Source organism: Dermacentor silvarum, chromosome 2 (genome assembly GCF_013339745.2).
Source record: "Dermacentor silvarum isolate Dsil-2018 chromosome 2, BIME_Dsil_1.4, whole genome shotgun sequence".
Classification (NCBI taxonomy): Eukaryota; Metazoa; Arthropoda; class Arachnida; order Ixodida; family Ixodidae; genus Dermacentor; species Dermacentor silvarum.
In genome coordinates this window covers 59,656,452-59,663,086 of record NC_051155.1, presented here as the reverse complement: position 1 = coordinate 59,663,086, position 6,635 = coordinate 59,656,452, and positions in this window count along the sequence as shown.

Sequence of the window (6,635 nt, the reverse complement as noted above, 5' to 3'; positions counted from 1 at the left end):
GGCAAGTATATACCGCATGAACCAGTTGGACACATTTTAATTGGGAACCGCCTCGCTCAACATGAACTCGTTGCGCTCGACCATGCACATGCCACGCATCACGTCGACGAAACGACCACGACGGCATGACAAGGACGATGGGATGACGGAGTTGGGATGACGGAGTTGGAATGACGACAATGGGTTGACGATGCTCAAATAATTACAATGGTATGCCGACAATGGCATGGCGATGGTAAAATGACGCCAATTGTACGCGGACGACAGCATGACACATAATGAAATCACTACGGCAAAATGACGATGCAATGATGACGACGGCATGGCGGTGACTTTGTGACAACGGTGCAAATACGACAATGGCATGACAACGGAACCCGCCGTGGTTGCTCAGTGGCTATGGTGTTGGGCTGCTGAGCACGAGGTCGCGGGATCGAATCCCGGCCACGGCGGCCGCATTTCGATGGGGGCGAAATGCGAAAACACCCGTGTACTTAGATTTAGGTGCACGTTAAAGAACCCCAGGTGGTCTAAATTTCCTGAGTCCCCCACCACGGCATGCCTCATAATCAGAACTGGTTTTGGCACGTAAAACCCCATAATTTATTTTAATGACAACGGACAACGTGACAATTAGCCCCGGCCAAATGTGGATTATGTGAGTAACTCATTGTTCGGAAACTAACACAGCTCATACGGCGTTCCTAATTCTCCTGTCACCTTGGCCCTCACATTAGCAACACCCTGCCGTGGCATACTGACATAGAAGTAAGTTACTAACAACGCTAGCCGCATGCTTGAATACTTGCGCCGCAACTTCAACACTGAGCCTACCTCGCTCAAATTGACACTGTATAAAAACCTAGTTCGCTCTAAACTCACATACTCCTCCTTTTATCTGAGACCCCATAGTCACATTACACTAATCCACGAAGTTGAAAGCATTCAAAATCGCGCAGCTTATTTCATCATATCCCCCGCCCGCGCAATATACATCCCCAGCGCAACGTGGAAAGAAGGAAGGCCAGGGCGGTGGCGCTCCTGCGCCGGGCGATATATAGGGGCTTTAGGACGACAGAACTCCCTAGCTGGCGGCAGCTGCTTCGTTGACGCGGCCCAGTATGGCAACAGCAACAATTTCACAATAGTGTCAATCAACCACACGGGTTCGACCGTTAACGCCGCTTCGGTAAGAATCAGGTCGTCGTGTGCGGTCGAGCAAGTGGCCATAGCCTTGGCCCTCCTGGACGACAAACATGGCAATATCTTCAGCGACTCCAGGGTAGCCATCCGCGCCTTCAGCGTTGGCGCCGTGTGTAAGGAAGCTTGTCGCATCCTCGACGGGCAAAAGCATCGCCACCCACACTCTCACGTGGTTCCCCGATCACATGGGATCCATCATGGGAGGCCCCACAAACCTCTAACCTAGCTGGCCCACTCCAAGGCGCGAGGTTTCGCTTTCCGCGACCATGGAGAACTCCCCCGCCGGTCCGCACTGGTGGAGAACAGAGATCGACCGACCACATATAACGAAATTACGCAGCATTTTTATCTCGGCAGGAGAGACTTTCCCCTTCCTCACAAGAAGTTAAATAGAGCGCAGGCATTGACCCTCAGATTATTGCAAACAGGCTCGTATCCTAGCCCGGCTTTATTACACAAGCTTTATCCCGACACTTATGCCAGTAGTTCTTGCAGGCACTGCAATGACTTCGCTAGCTTAGACCATATGCTCTGGCGTTGCCCGTCGTTGCGAGGCACGGAACAAATCAATGAGGACAAGTGGCTCTCCGCTATCAAGAGCCCCGATGCCGAGGCGCGACTATATGGGCTGTGCAGAGGGCCCACGATGCGGCGGTCGGGCATGGCCTGACTGTCCCAACGTGGGAGCGGCCCGCTGCGCGCTGAGTCGCGTACCCCAGAACTTTCATTAAAGTTTTGCATCCATCCATGCCATCGTCAGGGACGTAAAAAGAGCGCTAATTTACCTTGCAACAAAAAGCGGTGCAATGTCTTTCAGCATGCATATTGACACGTGTACATGTTTTCACTGATGACCGCTTTTCACAGGCTGACAAATGTTAAACGTTATCGCTAGGCACAGGACGCACCTGTATGTATTGGACGTTTCTCGAACTTTATCGATGCTTCTATCCGTTGTCTGTTGTCACCGACGCTTATGTAATCTGATTGTATGATCAACGCGAATGGTCTAATACTTTCTGGAAGACACGCGGGCACCACGGATTAATATGGAACCTTCGATGACTCATGTATAAAAGCTGACGCGTTTCGCCGCTGATCAGATTTTGACGATCGCCGTCTGTGTTCGCCGCTATCGTTGTGCTTCGAGTGTAGCTTGCTTTTGTGGGCACATGTTCGCCCAATAAAGAATCAGTTTCGTCATGCACAGTTTTACGACTGTTTTCTTCAGCGGCACTACTACGTGACATCTGGTGGATTTCACCGGTGAAAGATAAACATGTACACGTGTCAATATGAAGTTTTCTCGCCGAGGCCGGAAAGCAAGAAAGTCTTTAAAGGGTGTTTAAAGATGGAAGGAAAGAGTGGAGAAGGAAAGGCAGGGAGGTTAACCAGTTTAGCACAACCGGTCTGCTACCTTACACATTGGAGCGGGATGGGGGAGAATGAAAGATGGAGAAGAGAGAGAGCACATAGCACGGCACACACATTGTCAGTCAGTCCGTCACTCTTGCGTGGTACGTGACATCACTGTCACAGCCGCTTGTCCAAGCCCGTTTCCTTCAAAACCTTAAGCAGTCCCTTCATTGCCTTCAGCTGCTATGTCTTTTGTCGACATGTGAACCGTTTAAACTGACATTGGTCTATTGTCAAGGCGCACTACCACGGACGCCAGGGACTGTCTCTGAACATTATATTAAGGACAGTCGCATAGAATATGGGTGGTGGTGAAGTCGAAGCAGGCGGGGTTAGCCTGGCATACATAGCCGGCAATTGTTCCACCTGATCCTCCTTCGAGTTGAGATCAGGGCTGTGTCACTAGGTGTCGATGAGCCCCGTGTCTCGCAGGAAGGCTATCAGCAGTCGTTGCGCTCTCTTCCTGATTGCCGCGGGTTCTCCGGGGAAAACAACGTCTTCAAAGGTCCTGTGTGCAAGACCGCTCTCTTGTAGGCTGTCGACCATCGCTTTTCTTTCTGTGTCAAACTGCGGGCATAGCCGAATGAAATGTTCGATGTCACCAATGTCACCACAGAAAGCACAGAGTGGGGAAGCGCGAAGCCCAGTCTTGAATAACCAAGCTGGGGTGTACGCGGAGTCCGTCCTGATGCGGTATAAAAGCGTCGCTTCTTCGCGGGTAAATCCATGATTCACACAGGCTTCGTGGGGATTCTTGTGGATCTCCCTAAAGTGAAGGCGGATTGCACCCTTGGGGTTCTGAAAAGCTTTTGGAGCTTTCACTTTTGGGACACATGTCAGCGCTAGGCGTGCAAGGGCGTCGGCTTTCTCGTTTCCATCAATTCCTATGTGTGATGGTATACACTGAAACCTTATGTTAAATACTTTGCTCGTTAGATCGTTATATCAGTGCCAGAGATTGCCTTGTAAATTCCTCTTGAGGTAGGCCACGATGTAATCTCTGTAACGCTGACTTGGAATCCGTCATCACCACGACATCTCGTGCAGAAAAGGCCCATAGTTTCCGCAAAGCCGCGGTGATTGCGGCGCTTTCTACTGTTGCAGAGGAAACTACGCGATCCAGTCGGCCAGACCATGACGCATCAAGGCATGGTATGCAGAATGCCGCTGCACAGCTATCTGTTTGTGCGCACACCGAACCGTCTGTGTACACTTGTAGGTGGCTTTGAAACGCTGTGCTCAAGTAGTCCAGCACAATAAACTTTGCTTCTGCAGTTGAAATGGTGCGTGTCGCCGGTAGATGGGGTACACTGAGGCTGCAGGTAACGTCCAAAAAAAAAAAAAAACCTTGGTGGGTCAAGGCGACTTGGTTTAGGCCATTCCAATCCTAAAAATTGTTAAGTGTTCAGCGCCGCATGGAAATGTGAGCGATTTCTTGCTCTTAGCCGCCGGAGAAGTGCCGTGCCTGCGCGGGACTCGCCCAGCCTTAATAGCTGCGTCAGCAACGCTTGAGATGCCAAGAGGCGGAGTGGAAGAGACTCTGCCTCATAAGTGACTTTCTTGTTTGAAGCCGCCCGTGGAACTCCCATCGCCAAGCGAAGTCCCTTTCTGTGCACTGCCTCCAAGCGCTCGAACTGACTCGATGATGGTGATATCAGAGGGAGCTGATAGAGAACGCGGCTTTTTGTCAGTGCAGCATTCAGTTTAAGCATGGACGTAGTATTGTTTCCCCAACGTACACCTGCCAATCGACGAAGTGCGTTGACTCTTTGCACTGATGCAGCCACAACACTTTCGACCGCACGACGCCATAGTAGCTTGCTGTCGATGGTGACGCCCAGGAATCGAACATGAGTTGCACGAAGAATTGAATGTCCGCTGATATTCAGCGTCAGGCGTGTTGACTTGCGTCTCACTCCCGGGAAAAGCATGAAGGCAGATTTTTCCGCTGATAAAGATAGGTCAAGCGTCGATAAGTGGCGTTTGATGGTGGAGATTGCGCCCTGGGCTATCCGGGCCAACCGTTTGTGTTGGTACCCCGAGATCCAAATGCAGATGTCCTCAGCGTAGATTAGATGGACATTTTAACTGCCGTCCGACCTACTTTCAGCGCATATGGAAGGCTGGCCTTGGCAACGTTAAGAAGCAAGGGAGATAGGACACTTCCTTGTGGGACGCCGAGGGAAATTCGTCGCTTATCACTGATGATACTTCCGAGCTTAACTTGGACACATTGATCTCTTAGAAATTCATGGATGAATCGAAGAGCATTTCCCGAGACGCCCATGGTTCGGAGTCCGCTGATGATGCCTGTATGAAGCACACAGTCGTATGCCTTGGCAACGTCCATAAAGATGGCGAGTGTGGAAAGGCCGTCTGCGCGATGGTGCTCGATATGGCTTAGTAAATCCAAGACACTGTCCAGGGCAATCAACCGTGGAAGAAATCCGGTCATACACAATGGCAGTCTATTTCCTTGCTCAAGATACCATGTTAACCTCGTACATATTAGTCTTTCCACCAACTTTGATACGCATGATGTTAGCGATACTGGCCGATATGAGGCGAGGTTCGCAGGATCCTTTCCGGATTTGAGTACTGGCACCACCCATGCTATCTTCCACGCCTCTGGGATCTCTCCTGTGCTCCAGACGTGATCAAATATGACCAGAAGAGCTCGGCTTCGTTCGGATGGCACATTAATTTTGTCAGCATCTGATTGCTGATCGAATCGGGACCCACAGCACAGTGAACACATAGAATGTGTTCCAGCGTCTCCTCGCCAAAGACAGGCATTGCAAAGAAAAAACTTCACACACGTAAGGTAGACAATTATGTGAGCGCATTTTGGCTGCCCAAACCAGCTGATTAATCATCGACGCCAAGATAACTATTGTGCCTGCAGTTATGTCAGTGACCCTTAACAGAGCGTCATTTATAACTAACCGTCGTTCACAGCAGCTGCACGTTTTCGATATATGTGGTGCATACACGTAGACTTAAACGCATTTCAAATGTTCACATGCGCACATTTTATGCAAAGCCTATTTTTATGCTTCATTAATACCGCAGACTAAACAGCTTCTTCGTAGCAGCAAATCTGCAAGTAGAAAAAGATTCAAGATGCAGGAGCTTCTAGATCAAATTTATTTCGTACAAAGGAATGGATGACCAATGGCTGATGGAAGCAGGACACAAAATTTCATTCATGTAAATTTATTAGTTTCCCTAATAATGCGACCGAAATTAAGCAATATTTAGAATTCTGGTCCTACTTTTGCCCATTTTTGCGGGAAGGTACTAAAGCTACGAAGCTGCGGTTTAAAACTAATACAGATACATGAATGAAATTTTGCGTCCTAAATGAAAATTCCTTGAACTCTAATTTATCCATAATTTAGCTTCCTTGAGCGTGTAGTTGCCGGGCTGTTTACAACAGAAGTCTGCGTTATTTGGCAATCTTCAAAAGCAAATTATCCAAAAAGTAAAAATTCAACATTATTTTGCTGCGTCTAGAAAATAGATAAATATGTCCTAAAGCTACAGAGCAAGCAGAAATGCAGTAAATGCGGTAGTGTCTTCTAAATATGGTCACAACTGAGACACAGTTCGCAAAAACCATGGATCTTGAACATTTATTTCTAGATTACATTATTCAATTTCTTTATATTATACATAGTTCGAATGCACAAGAATTAAGCTTTTTTCCCAAGTAGAAGAGTCCCAGGCTTTATATCCCAAGTAGAAGAGTCGCCACGGTTGCTCCAAAAGTAGTGAAAACGGAGGGATCGTGCCGCCGGAGTGGGAAGCCACCTTAAGGTCAGTTTACTATAACACAGCGCTTATTAAACATACAGTCAGAATTTTACATTCCTCATTTCAGCCAACGCCGATTCAACAAGCAAGATATTGCGGGTGGTAAATGCTGAAGCTGTCTCATAAGCGGGAGCGCGCGAGGTTCTCGCTTAATACAAAACAATGGGCACTAACACATCAACCAACGTTACCTGGAAACT